The following is a 16,185-nucleotide window of genomic DNA, read 5'->3' on the forward strand; positions in this document are numbered from 1 at the left end:
TTGTGAAGTTGCTAGCCAAATGAGCGGGTCATTCATTCTGAGGTTGTGAAGTTGCTAGCCAAACGAGCGGGTCATTCATTCTGAAGTTGTGAAGTTGCTAGCCAAACGAGCGGGTCATTCATTCTGAGGATGTGAAGTTGCTAGCCAAATGAGCAGGCCATTCATTCTGTCCATTTTATTTTTAATGGTTGCTATGCTAAACAAATCATTGGCGTGTAGCTGGTGGTAACTAGATGGAGCACAGCTACGACCAGAAGTTACTTTTCATAGCAGGTTAGGAGGGCATTATAGCTAACCCTAACCCTTTGCCTAACCTTAATAACCTAATTCTCTTAACCTGCCACTGTAATTCTCCTAACCTGCAGCGTAAGTTCGTTCCCCAAACGACAAACTCAGTTCCGGTCGTATCTGTATTCCACCCAGTCAGAACCCATGTAGCTATGCAGGCTAGCTACTTGTCCTTTGCTACATAGCCAACTAAAGCTAACAAACAATCACATCAAGCACTGACAGCAAACTATGTTGATTTGACCTGTATTTCTATTGCCATTTCATTGGATTTATCCTTTATAATGCTAATATATAAATTATAATGATCCTGATAAATACATTTGCCTGGCTCAGAGAAGCTGTCAGTCTCGTCGTGTTCATATGCATAGCATGGTGGAGATACTGCAACACCAAAGGTCGGAGAGGCAGGCAAACCCCAACTGTTGGAAACTAAATGCTAGCTAGCTAACTAAATGCTAAATGCTAGCCTAGTAGCATAGGGAAATATTGTCTAGATGCTTTTTTCCAAGGGAGATTAAGTTGATAAATTAACTTGCCGAGCTGTGGGACAGTGGATGCACCATAGAGATTCTATTAAATTACGAATATAGCCTAATTAGAATTAGTGTTATAATTGTAATTCTATGGGATGCATTGATACATCTAATGGAACTGTTAACAGGCATTACCCCTGGAATGTGGGGATTGTGTTGTTATAACTCCCTTCTATCAACCAATTAGCATCCAGGATCCAACCAACCCGTTTTATAAGAACCAATATGAACATATTAACCAATGAAACATATGAACTATTTTTATTTTACCTTTATTTAACTAGACAAGTCAGTGAAGAACAAATTCATATTTTCAATGACGGCCTAGGAACAACTGCCTTGTTTAGGGGCAGAACAACAGATTTGTACCTTGTCAGTTCATGGGATTTGAACTTGCAACCTTTCGGTTACTAGTTCAATGCTCTAACCAGTAGGCTACACTGGCACCCCAACCCCAACTATGATGCCCCACTGGTTACTGAAACACCAATGAACCACTGGCTACTGAAACACCAATGAACCACTGGTTACTGAAACACCAATGAACCACTGGCTACTGAAACACCAATGAACCACTGGCTACTGAAACACCAATGAACCACTGGTTACTGAAACACCAATGAACCACTGGCTACTGAACCACTGGCTACTGAACCACTGGCTACTGAAACACCAATGAACCACTGGCTACTGAAACACCAATGAACCACTGGTTACTGAAACACCAATGAACCACTGGCTACTGAAACACCAATGAACCACTGGTTACTGAAACACCAATGAACCACTGGCTACTGAAACACCAATGAACCACTGGCTACTGAAACACCAATGAACCACTGGCTACTGAACCACTGGCTACTGAACCACTGGCTACTGAAACACCAATGAACCACTGGCTACTGAAACACCAATGAACCACTGGTTACTGAAACACCAATGAACCACTGGCTACTGAAACACCAATGAACCACTGGCTACTGAACCACTGGCTACTGAACCACTGGCTACTGAAACACCAATGAACCACTGGCTACTGAAACACCAATGAACCACTGGTTACTGAAACACCAATGAACCACTGGCTACTGAAACACCAATGAACCACTGGCTACTGAAACACCAATGAACCACTGGCTACTGAAACACCAATGAACCACTGGCTACTGAAACACCAATGAACCACTGGCTACTGAAACACCAATGAACCACTGGTTACTGAAACACCAATGAACCACTGGCTACTGAACACCAATGAACCACTCGTTACTGAAACACCAATGAACCACTGGTTACTGAAACACCAATGAACCACTGGCTACTGAAACACCAATGAACCACTGGTTACTGAAACACCAATGAACCACTCGTTACTGAAACACCAATGAACCACTGGCTACTGAAACACCAATGAACCACTGGCTACTGAACCACTGGCTACTGAACCACTGGCTACTGAAACACCAATGAACCACTGGCTACTGAAACACCAATGAACCACTGGCTACTGAAACACCAATGAACCACTGGTTACTGAAACACCAATGAACCACTGGCTACTGAAACACCAATGAACCACTGGCTACTGAAACACCAATGAACCACTGGCTACTGAAACACCAATGAACCACTGGCTACTGAAACACCAATGAACCACTGGCTACTGAAACACCAATGAACCACTGGCTACTGAAACACCAATGAACCACTGGCTACTGAAACACCAATGAACCACTGGCTACTGAAACACCAATGAACCACTGGCTACTGAAACACCAATGAACCACTGGCTACTGAAACACCAATGAACCACCGGTTTACTGAAATGAAGCACCAGAAATGTCTTGTGATCAGATCAGGGCCCAGTTTCCAGATAGCGATGGAATTTAGGCTTAAAAGTGTTTTAATTAATGATGTATCTTTGCTACAATGGCCGAAGATGTAACTTGTGTTTCCCAAAACACCACGCGGAGAGAACGTTCGCTTAGTACATCATTGAGGTATGGGTCAATACTGATAAGATGGAAAAGAAACAAAGCACTGCTCTCAGATCAGCATTCTCCCTTTCCAATCTTACCTTAACATTAGAGTTATTCTACAATACTGATGAGGAGTCAGCTGCTGGAGAGATATTATTACCTACACCTGCAAATATCGAGGCGGCTCATTCTAACGCTTACCCTACAATAACGCACTAAGTCAAGACTTGGCACATCATTGTGATGTTACACATCATGAAATATATCGAGGCAAAACACGAGGGACAGACAGTAGCGTACAAATAGCTAAATAAAACTATTGAATTAACATGAAATTGATTTTAGTATCATTCCAAGACATAGATCTATGTAGTCTATGCTGTATGGATCATTAATACAGTCATCTGGGTTTTCATCTGAAGAGTCTTTATACAGTGCCTTCGGAAGGGATTCACACCCCTTAACTTTTTATACATTTTGCTACGTTACAGCCTTATTCTGAAATGGATTAAATATGATTTTTTTTCTCAGCATTCTACACACAATACCCCATAATGACAAAGCAAAAATGGGTTATGTAGAAATGTTTGCACATTAAAAACAAAAAAAATAGAAAACAGAAATACGTTATTTACATCAGTATTCAGACCCTTTGCAATGAGACTCAACATGTAGCTCAGGTGCATCCTGTTTCCATTGATCATCCTTGAGATGTTTCTACAATTTTATTGGAGTCCAACTGTTGTAAATTCAATTGATTGGACATGATTTGGAAAGGCACACACCTGTTTATTTAAGGTCCCACAGTTGACAGTGCATGTCAGAAAGAAAACCAAGCCATGAGGTCGAAGGAATTGACCGTAGAGCTCTGAGACAGGATTGTGTCGAGGCACAGATCTGGAGAAGGGTACCAAAACATTTATGCAGCATTGACCCCAAGAACACAGTGGCCTCCATCATTCTTAAATGGAAGAAGTTTGGAACCACCAAGACTCTTCCTAGAGCTGGCCGCCCGGCCAAACTGAGCAATCGGGGGGGAAGGGCCTTGGTCAGGGAGGTGACCAAGAATCCAATGGTCACTGACAGAGCTGTGGAGATGGGAGAACCTTCTAGAAGGACAACCATCTCTTCAGCACTCCACCAATCAGGCCTTTATGGTAGAGTGGCCAGACAGAAGCCACTCCTCAGTAAAAGGCACATGACATCCAGCTTGTAGTTTGCCAAAAGTCATATAAATGACTCTCAAACCATTGGAAACATGATTCATGCTGTGGGGATGTTTTTCAGTGGCAGGTATTGGGAGACTAGTCAGGATCGAGGCAAAGATGAACAGAGCAAAGTACAGAGAGATCCTTGATGAAAACCTGCTCCAGAGCGCTCAGGACCTCAGACTGGGGTGAAGGTTCACCTTCCAACAGGACACCGACCCTAAAAACACAGGCAAGACAACGCAGGAGTGGCTTCGGGACAAGTCTCTGAATGTCCTTGAGTGGCCCAGCCAGAGCCCGGACTTGAACCTGATCAAACATCTCTGGAGAGACCTGAAAATAGCTGTGCAGCGACACCCCCCATCCAACCTGACAGAGCTTGAGAGGATCTGCAGAGAGGAATGGGAGAAACTCCCCAAATACAGCTGTGCCAAGCTTGTAGCGTCATACCCAAGAAGACTCCAGGCTGTAATCGCTGCCAAAGGCTCTGAATACTTGTGTAAATTTATTTTTTCATTAAAAAAATAAAATAAATTAAACCTCTTTTTGCTTTGTTGTTATGGAGTATTGTGTGTAGATTGACGAGTATATATTTTTTTATACATTTTATAATAAGGCTGTAACCTAACATAATGTGGAAAAAGTCATGGGGTCTGAATACTTTCCGAATGCACTATATCCTTCTCTTGTTATGTAAAGACATGGGCAGCTTTAGTCACTCACGTTCGTTTTGGTGGTCACAGAAAGACAAATAAACATTTTCAATTTGTGTTTAGCGGAGATCTTCTGTGTATAAAGGGCAAAAAAAGCATCTAACAACGTACTTAGCTATTCTACGAGCTATTCTACGATCTATTCTACGAGCTATTCTACGATCTATTCTACGAGCTATTCTACGAGTGGTCTGAGGCAGTTGTTAAATAAAAAGCGTTTTCAAGAGCAACTTTAGTAACGATCGTTTCGGGAAACAGCTCAGAGATCTAACTATGCTCCTACAAAAGTTCTAAGGATGAACGTAATGCAGGAACGGGTATCAAGAGGTATTGTTGTCTGGTTTGAACTGAAAGTTGTTGGGCCATCGGGCCTCTACAGGTAATGTAGCTGAATGTTAGGCTGTAACATTATCTCTCTCCAGGTATTGTAGCTGAATGTTAGGCTGTAACATTATCTCTCCAGGTAATGTAGCTGAATGTTAGGCTGTATCATGAGCTCTCTCCAGGTAATGTAGCTGAATGTTAGGCTGTAACATTATCTCTCTCCAGGTAATGTAGCTGAATGTTAGGCTGTAACATGAGCTCTCTCCAGGTAATGTAGCTGAATGTTAGGCTGTAACATTATCTCTCTCCAGGTAATGTAGCTGAATGTTAGGCTGTAACATGAGCTCTCTCCAGGTAATGTAGCTGAATGTTAGGCTGTAACATTATCTCTCCAGGTAATGTAGCTGAATGTTAGGCTGTATCATGAGCTCTCTCCAGGTAATGTAGCTGAATGTTAGGCTGTAACATGAGCTCTCTCCAGGTAATGTAGCTGAATGTTAGGCTGTAACATTATCTCTCTCCAGGTAATGTAGCTGAATGTTAGGCTGTAACATGAGCTCTCTCCAGGTAATGTAGCTGAATGTTAGGCTGTAACATTATCTCTCCAGGTAATGTAGCTGAATGTTAGGCTGTATCATGAGCTCTCTCCAGGTAATGTAGCTGAATGTTAGGCTGTAACATTATCTCTCTCCAGGTAATGTAGCTGAATGTTAGGCTGTAACATGAGCTCTCTCCAGGTATTGTAGCTGAATGTTAGGCTGTAACATTATCTCTCCAGGTAATGTAGCTGAATGTTAGGCTGTATCATGAGCTCTCTCCAGGTAATGTAGCTGAATGTTAGGCTGTAACATTATCTCTCTCCAGGTAATGTAGCTGAATGTTAGGCTGTAACATGAGTTCTCTCCAGGTAATGTAGCTGAATGTTAGGCTGTAACATTATCTCTCTCCAGGTAATGTAGCTGAATGTTAGGCTGTAACATGAGCTCTCTCCAGGTAATGTAGCTGAATGCTAGGCTGTAACATTATCTCTCTACAGGTAATGTAGCTGAATGTTAGGCTCTAACATTATCTCATGGTATTATCACATGGATATGACCAGAAATAATCAATGTAAAAGAATGGGACAGATCAGACGTTTGTGAAAATCCATCTCTTTCCAGACAGATGCATGTAATGTACTGTGAATATGATGTCGTTGATGTTACCTTGCAGCATGTCAGGATTATGCCAAATAAACGTAGGGGATAATAATACATTGTGTGATTCATGTTTATTGACAAGATGTAGACAAATTCATTCCAAATGTATCAGGTACAAAATGGCTCTCATGCTATTTTGATGAAGTTGTTCTGAAAATGTTTTAAGCCACACTCCTTCAATTTGTGCTTAAAACCACAAAAATAAATTAAGCAAATGAAGAGTTTCAGTCCAAAACGCTATTTTCAAACATTTTTGTAAATTCGATTTTATTGTTTAATAAAATAATGAAAGAGACAAACATGTGTTTGTTTGAAACCTGTCACTTGATGGTTTCATTTCAGAGAGAGTAGTACTGCTACGTTTTACACAGTCAAATGTAACTGTAAATATAACTACACTTTTTATAATGAAATGTACAAATCCTACATTTATATAATGAAATGTACAAATCCTACATTTTTTATAATTAAATGTACAAATCCTACATTTTTATAATGAAATGTACAAATCCTACATTTTTATAATGAAATGTACAAATCCTACATTTTTATAATGAAATGTACAAATCCTACATTTTTATAATGAAATGTACAAATCCTACATTTTTATTGAAGAATTATAACCTGGGTGGTTTGAGTCCTGAATGCTGATTGGCTGACAGCCGTGGTACATCAGACAGTATACCGCGGGTTTGACAAAACATTTATTTTTACTGCTCTAATGACGTTGGTAACCAGTTTATAACAGTAATAAGGCACCTCGGGGGTTTGTGGTATATGGCCAATATACCACGGCTAAGAGCCGTGTCCAGGTACTCCGCGATGCGTCGTGCCTAAGAACAGCCCATAGTCGTGGTATATTGGCCACACCCCCTCTTGCATTATTGCTGTTATAAACTCTTCAAATGAATCCGTCACATTTTCCCAGAACTTAATTTCTATGATGCATCTGTGGGCCAATAAAAATAGAACATAATAAAACAATAAATAGCAATAACATGGGTGTATACAAGGAGCACCAGTACCGAGTCAGTGTGCAGGGGGACTAGGTAATTACGGTAATATGTACATATTGGTTGGGGTAAAAGGGACTAGGTAATTACGGTAATATGTACATATTGGTTGGGGTAAAGGGGACTAGGTAATTACGGTAATATGTACATATTGGTTGGGGTAAAGGGGACTAGGTAATTACGGTAATATGTACATATTGGTTGGGGTAAAGGGGACTAGGTAATCACGGTAATATGTACATATTGGTTGGGGTAAAGGGGACTAGGTAATCACGGTAATATGTACATATTGGTTGGGGTAAAGGGGACTAGGTAATTACGGTAATATGTACATATTGGTTGGGGTAAAGGGGACTAGGTAATTACGGTAATATGTACATATTGGTTGGGGTAAAGGGGACTAGGTAATTACGGTAATATGTACATATTGGTTGGGGTAAAGGGGACTAGGTAATTACGGTAATATGTACATATTGGTTGGGGTAAAGGGGACTAGGTAATTACAGTAATATGTACATATTGGTTGGGGTAAAGGGGACTAGGTAATTACGGTAATATGTACATATTGGTTGGGGTAAAGGGGACTAGGTAATTACGGTAATATGTACATATTGGTTGGGGTAAAGGGGACTAGGTAATTACGGTAATATGTACATATTGGTTGGGGTAAAGGGGACTAGGTAATTACGGTAATATGTACATATTGGTTGGGGTAAAGGGGACTAGGTAATTACGGTAATATGTACATATTGGTTGGGGTAAAGGGGACTAGGTAATTACGGTAATATGTACATATTGGTTGGGGTAAAGGGGACTAGGTAATTACGGTAATATGTACATATTGGTTGGGGTAAAGGTGACTAGCTAATTACGGTAATATGTACATATTGGTTGGGGTAAAGGGGACTAGGTAATTACGGTAATATGTACATATTGGTTGGGGTAAAGGGGACTAGGTAATCACGGTAATATGTACATATTGGTTGGGGTAAAGGGGACTAGGTAATTACGGTAATATGTACATATTGGTTGGGGTAAAGGGGACTAGGTAATTACGGTAATATGTACATATTGGTTGGGGTAAAGGGGACTAGGTAATCACGGTAATATGTACATATTGGTTGGGGTAAAGGGGACTAGGTAATTACGGTAATATGTACATATTGGTTGGGGTAAAGGGGACTAGGTAATCACGGTAATATGTACATATTGGTTGGGGTAAAGGTGACTAGGTAATTACGGTAATATGTACATATTGGTTGGGGTAAAGGGGACTAGGTAATTACGGTAATATGTACATATTGGTTGGGGTAAAGGGGACTAGGTAATTACAGTAATATGTACATATTGGTTGGGGTAAAGGGGACTAGGTAATTACAGTAATATGTACATATTGGTTGGGGTAAAGGGGACTAGGTAATTACGGTAATATGTACATATTGGTTGGGGTAAAGGGGACTAGGTAATTACGGTAATATGTACATATTGGTTGGGGTAAAGGGGACTAGGTAATTACTGTAATATGTACATATTGGTTGGGGTAAAGGGGACTAGGTAATTACGGTAATATGTACATATTGGTTGGGGTAAAGGGGACTAGGTAATCACGGTAATATGTACATATTGGTTGGGGTAAAGGGGACTAGGTAATTACGGTAATATGTACATATTGGTTGGGGTAAAGGTGACTAGGTAATTACGGTAATATGTACATATTGGTTGGGGTAAAGGTGACTAGGTAATTACAGTAATATGTACATATTGGTTGGGGTAAAGGGGACTAGGTAATTACAGTAATATGTACATATTGGTTGGGGTAAAGGTGACTAGGTAATTACGGTAATATGTACATATTGGTTGGGGTAAAGGTGACTAGGTAATTACGGTAATATGTACATATTGGTTGGGGTAAAGGGGACTAGGTAATTACAGTAATATGTACATATTGGTTGGGGTAAAGGGGACTAGGTAATTACGGTAATATGTACATATTGGTTGGGGTAAAGGTGACTAGGTAATTACAGTAATATGTACATATTGGTTGGGGTAAAGGTGACTAGGTGACAATCAGAAAGCTTTACAGATTCCTGTATAGAAATGTTAAGGCAATTTCCGACTGAGCAGACATATGCAGCTTTTACCCGTGAATTCCCTTTCAAATTCAATCCCTCTGAAAAACTGAATTCACGCGATGTGGATTAAATACAATCCCAGGTCAGATAACAAACAGAGGAGCATCAGAGTATGTGGGGAGAGTCAGCGGGGTAGAGTCAGTGTAGAGTCAGTGTGATAGAGTCAGTGTGATAGAGTCAGTGTGATAGAGGTGATAGAGTCAGTGTGATAGAGTCAGTGTGATAGAGTCAGTGTGATAGAGTGTGAGTGTGAAGTCTAGGGAGTGTGCGTAGTGTAGGAGAGTCAGTGGGAAAAGGGCCAATGCAATAGTCTGGGTAGTCATGTGATGAACTGTTCAGCGGTCTTATGGCTTGGGGGTAGAAGCAGTTCAGGTGCCTTTAGGTCCTAGACTTGGCGCTCCGGTACTGCTTGCCATGCGATAGCAGAGTGAACCGTCTATGGCTTGGATGGCTAGGGCCTTCCTCTGACACCGCCTGGTGTAGAGGTCCTGGGTGGCAGTGCACCGCCTGGTGTAGAGGTCCTGGGTGGCAGTGCACCGCCTGGTGTAGAGGTCCAGGGTGGCAGGGCACCGCCTGGTGTAGAGGTCCTGGGTGGCAGTGCACCGCCTGGTGTAGAGGTCCTGGGTGGCAGTGCACCGCCTGGTGTAGAGGTCCTGGGTGGCAGGGAGCCCGGCCCCAGTGCACCACCCTCTGAAGTGCCTTGTGATCGAGGGCGGTGCAGTTGCCATATCAAGCGGTGATGCAGCCAATGAAGATGCTATCAATGGTGCAGCTGTAGAACTTTAAGGATCTGAGGGACCACGCCAAATCTTTTCAACCTCCTGAGGGTGGAAGAGGCGCTGTCGTGCTCTCTTCACGACTATGTCGGTGTGTGTGGAACATGATAGATCCTTAGCAATGCAGCCCTCCGTTTCCTGTAGTCCGCGATCAGCTCCTTTGTCTTGTTGACGTTGAGGGAGAGGTTGTTGTCCTGGCACCACACTGTCAGGTCTCTGACCTCCTCCCTATAGGCTGTCTCATTGTTGTCGGTGATCAGGCCTACCACTGTTGTGTCGTCAGCAAACTTAATGATGATGTTGGAGCCGTGTTTGGCCGTGCAGTCATGGGTGAACAGGGAGTACAGCAGGGGACTAAACACACACCCCTGTCCTGAGTCTTGGTGAATAGCTTGGAGGGGACTGTGGTGTTGAACGCTGCTGAGCTGTAGTCAATGAAGAGCATTCTCACATAGGTATTCCTCTTGTCGAGGTGGGAGAGAACAGTGTGGAGTGCAATAAAGATTGGATATATTGGGGCGGTATGCGATTTGAAGTGGGTCCAGGGTGATGGTGTTGATGTGTGTCATGACCAGCCGTTCAAAGCATTTCATGGTTACAGATGTGAGTGATACAGGACAACAGTCATTTAGGCAGGTTATCTTTGAGTTCTTAGGAACATGGACAATGGTGGTCTGCATGAAACATGTAGGTATTACATTTTAGTCATTTAGCAGATGCTCTTATCCAGAGTGACTTAATTCATACATTTCGTAAATTTTTTTGTACTGGTCCCCCGTGGGAATCGAACCCACAACCCTGGCGTTGCAAACACCATGCTCTACCAACTGAGCCACATGGGACCATAATCTAATGGGACCACAATCTAATGTTGACTGGGTCAGGGAGAGGTTGAACATGTCAGTGAAGACACTTGCCAGCTGGTCTGTGCATGCAATGGGAATGCGCCCTGGTATTCCGTCTGGCCCAGCACCCTTGCGAGTCTTAACCTCTTTAAAAGACTTACTCACATCAGCCATGGAGAGCGAGATCACATAGTCATCCGGGACAGACGGGGCTGTCATGTCTGGCTCAGTGTTGTTTGCATAGAAGGCATTCATCTCTGGGAGGTTTGCGTCCCTGGGCAACTCACGGCTGGGTTTCTCTTTGTAGTCCTTAAATCATCTGCAAACCCTGCCTCATCCGACAAGCTTTAGAGTCGCAGTAGTAAGATTCTATCTTAGTCCTATATTGACCTTTTCCATGTTGGATGGCTCGTTGGAGGTCTCAGTGTTTTTTCTTGTAAGCATCCTTGTCCCGTTCCTTGAAAGTGGTAGCTCTAGCCAATAGCCCGGTGCGCATACTGGCTTTTGTGTAGGTATGGTCACTGTGGGTTGATGTGGTAAACTCAATGTTATCGGATGAAACTCTGAACATATTCCAGTCTGTGCTAGCGAAGCAGTCTTGTAGCTTAGCTTTCGCTTCGTCGGACCACTGGTACTTCCTGTTTGAGTTTTTGCTTTTAAACAGGAAGCAAGAGGATGAAGTCATGGTGTGATTTGCAGAACGGGAGGGTGAGGGAGGGCCTTGTATGCATTTCTGTGGGTAGAGTAAAAGTGGTCCAGAGTCTTAGTGTCTCTTGTGGCACAGGAGAAGTGTTGGTAAAAGTGGGGTAAAGCGCATTTCAGTCTCATTTCTTGTTTGTTTATGGCCCTATACAGCTCGTTGACTGCCTACTTAGTGTCATTCTCGTTTTGTGGTGGGATGTAGACAGCAGTGATGATTACAGATAAAAACTCTCTTGGTAGATAAAAAAGGTCTGCAATTTACCATGAGGTATTCTAGTTCAGGTGTGCAAAAGCTCAAGACTTCCTTCACACTTACAAGTGGCGCACCAGTTGTTGTTTACAAAGAGGCACACCCCTCCCCCTTTGGTTTTGCCAAAGTTTTGAGTTTTATGTCCATATCGCCCGTCAGCCAAGTTTCTGAAAAGCATAGAATATAATAGCTTTTCACGTCCCGTTGGTAAGAAACTCTCAAACGGTGCTCATCCATCTTGTTCTCAAGTGACTGGACATTTGCCAATAAAACGGTGGGGAGTGCCGTCCAAGTCTAAAAAGGACTGGCACCCCTCCTCCCTTCTCTCTTGAGTAGCCCAAACAATGGAGTAGGGTTCGGCATTAACAATGGAACAGCTGAGTCGGAGTTGAAGTACGAGCCGAAATCGAGGTCTAAGTCGAGATTAGTAGCTGTCGATTCATAGCACAAAAAATACTTGGCGGTCATAGGTCATGGTGTGAGCTTTCCGTACGAAAAATATAATAAGGATAAACATGAAAAAAAAGTCACAAAATAGCAAAGTTGGGTTGGAGCACGTAAGATATCGATCATCTTTGTAAGATGTTGGGTTGGAGCACGTAAGATATCGATCATCTTTGTAAGATGTTGGGTTGGAGCACGTAAGATATCGATCATCTTTGTAAGAAGTTGGGTTGGAGCACGTAAGATATCGATCATCTTTGTAAGATGTTGGGTTGGAGCACGTAAGATATCGATCATCTTTGTAAGATGTTGGGTTGGAGCACGTAAGATATCGATCATCTTTGTAAGATGTTGGGTTGGAGCACGTAAGATATCGATCATCTTTGTAAGATGTTGGGTTGGAGCACGTAAGATATCGATCATCTTTGTAAGATGTTGGGTTGGAGCACGTAAGATATCGATCATCTTTGTAAGATGTTGGGTTGGAGCACGTAAGATATCGATCATCTTTGTAAGATGTTGGGTTGGAGCACGTAAGATATCGATCATCTTTGTAAGATGTTGGGTTGGAGCACGTAAGATATCGATCATCTTTGTAAGAAGTTGGGTTGGAGCACGTAAGATATCGATCATCTTTGTAAGATGTTGGGTTGGAGCACGTAAGATATCGATCATCTTTGTAAGATGTTGGGTTGGAGCACGTAAGATATCGATCATCTTTGTAAGATGTTGGGTTGGAGCACGTAAGATATCGATCATCTTTGTAAGATGTTGGGTTGGAGCACGTAAGATATCGATCATCTTTGTAAGATGTTGGGTTGGAGCACGTAAGATATCGATCATCTTTGTAAGATGTTGGGTTGGAGCACGTAAGATATCGATCATCTTTGTAAGATGTTGGGTTGGAGCACGTAAGATATCGATCATCTTTGTAAGATGTTGGGTTGGAGCACGTAAGATATCGATCATCTTTGTAAGATGTTGGGTTGGAGCACGTAAGATATCGATCATCTTTGTAAGATGTTGGGTTGGAGCACGTAAGATATCGATCATCTTTGTAAGATGTTGGGTTGGAGCACGTAAGATATCGATCATCTTTGTAAGATGTTGGGTTGGAGCACGTAAGATATCGATCATCTTTGTAAGATGTTGGGTTGGAGCACGTAAGATATCGATCATCTTTGTAAGATGTTGGGTTGGAGCACGTAAGATATCGATCATCTTTGTAAGATGTTGGGTTGGAGCACGTAAGATATCGATCATCTTTGTAAGATGTTGGGTTGGAGCACGTAAGATATCGATCATCTTTGTAAGATGTTGGGTTGGAGCACGTAAGATATCGATCATCTTTGTAAGAAGTTGGGTTGGAGCACGTAAGATATCGATCATCTTTGTAAGATGTTGGGTTGGAGCACGTAAGATATCGATCATCTTTGTAAGATGTTGGGTTGGAGCACGTAAGATATCGATCATCTTTGTAAGAAGTTGGGTTGGAGCACGTAAGATATCGATCATCTTTGTAAGATGTTGGGTTGGAGCACGTAAGATATCGATCATCTTTGTAAGATGTTGGGTTGGAGCACGTAAGATATCGATCATCTTTGTAAGAAGTTGGGTTGGAGCACGTAAGATATCGATCATCTTTGTAAGATGTTGGGTTGGAGCACGTAAGATATCGATCATCTTTGTAAGATGTTGGGTTGGAGCACGTAAGATATCGATCATCTTTGTAAGATGTTGGGTTGGAGCACGTAAGATATCGATCATCTTTGTAAGATGTTGGGTTGGAGCACGTAAGATATCGATCATCTTTGTAAGATGTTGGGTTGGAGCACGTAAGATATCGATCATCTTTGTAAGATGTTGGGTTGGAGCACGTAAGATATCGATCATCTTTGTAAGATGTTGGGTTGGAGCACGTAAGATATCGATCATCTTTGTAAGATGTTGGGTTGGAGCACGTAAGATATCGATCATCTTTGTAAGATGTTGGGTTGGAGCACGTAAGATATCGATCATCTTTGTAAGATGTTGGGTTGGAGCACGTAAGATATCGATCATCTTTGTAAGATGTTGGGTTGGAGCACGTAAGATATCGATCATCTTTGTAAGAAGTTGGGTTGGAGCACGTAAGATATCGATCATCTTTGTAAGATGTTGGGTTGGAGCACGTAAGATATCGATCATCTTTGTAAGATGTTGGGTTGGAGCACGTAAGATATCGATCATCTTTGTAAGAAGTTGGGTTGGAGCACGTAAGATATCGATCATCTTTGTAAGAAGTTGGCTTGGAGCACGTAAGATATCGATCATCTTTGTAAGATGTTGGGTTGGAGCACGTAAGATATCGATCATCTTTGTAAGAAGTTGGGTTGGAGCACGTAAGATATCGATCATCTTTGTAAGAAGTTGGGTTGGAGCACGTAAGATATCGATCATCTTTGTAAGATGTTGGGTTGGAGCACGTAAGATATCGATCATCTTTGTAAGATGTTGGGTTGGAGCACGTAAGATATCGATCATCTTTGTAAGAAGTTGGGTTGGAGCACGTAAGATATCGATCATCTTTGTAAGATGTTGGGTTGGAGCACGTAAGATATCGATCATCTTTGTAAGATGTTGGGTTGGAGCACGTAAGATATCGATCATCTTTGTAAGAAGTTGGGTTGGAGCACGTAAGATATCGATCATCTTTGTAAGATGTTGGGTTGGAGCACGTAAGATATCGATCATCTTTGTAAGAAGTTGGGTTGGAGCACGTAAGATATCGATCATCTTTGTAAGATGTTGGGTTGGAGCACGTAAGATATCGATCATCTTTGTAAGATGTTGGGTTGGAGCACGTAAGATATCGATCATCTTTGTAAGATGTTGGGTTGGAGCACGTAAGATATCGATCATCTTTGTAAGATGTTGGGTTGGAGCACGTAAGATATCGATCATCTTTGTAAGATGTTGGGTTGGAGCACGTAAGATATCGATCATCTTTGTAAGATGTTGGGTTGGAGCACGTAAGATATCGATCATCTTTGTAAGAAGTTGGGTTGGAGCACGTAAGATATCGATCATCTTTGTAAGATGTTGGGTTGGAGCACGTAAGATATCGATCATCTTTGTAAGATGTTGGGTTGGAGCACGTAAGATATCGATCATCTTTGTAAGAAGTTGGGTTGGAGCACGTAAGATATCGATCATCTTTGTAAGATGTTGGGTTGGAGCACGTAAGATATCGATCATCTTTGTAAGATGTTGGGTTGGAGCACGTAAGATATCGATCATCTTTGTAAGATGTTGGGTTGGAGCACGTAAGATATCGATCATCTTTGTAAGATGTTGGGTTGGAGCACGTAAGATATCGATCATCTTTGTAAGAAGTTGGGTTGGAGCACGTAAGATATCCTCTTGAGCATCTGATCCCGTTAGCGGGATCAAAATCCAGCGAAAAATCATATCGCCAATTAGCATTAAAAAATTATCATAATTTTTTACAAAAATAAAAAATATTTTTTTTTTTTTTTTATAGATACACCTCTCCTGAATCGACCCACGTCGTCCGATTTCAAAAAGGTTTTACAGGAAAAGCAAATCATTAGATTATATTAGATGAGTCCATCGTAAAAAGCAGCTTCATAGCCATTTTCCGACCAACCACTTCCATCACATATTATCAATAAACAGCTAAATGTAGCACTAACCTTTTACAAACTTCATCAGATGGCACCCCTAGGACATCATGTTATACAATGCATGCATTCTTTTGTTCAATAAAGGTCATA

The sequence above is a fragment of the Salmo salar genome, chromosome ssa24 (genome assembly GCF_905237065.1).
Source record: "Salmo salar chromosome ssa24, Ssal_v3.1, whole genome shotgun sequence".
In the NCBI taxonomy this organism is placed as follows: Eukaryota; Metazoa; Chordata; class Actinopteri; order Salmoniformes; family Salmonidae; genus Salmo; species Salmo salar.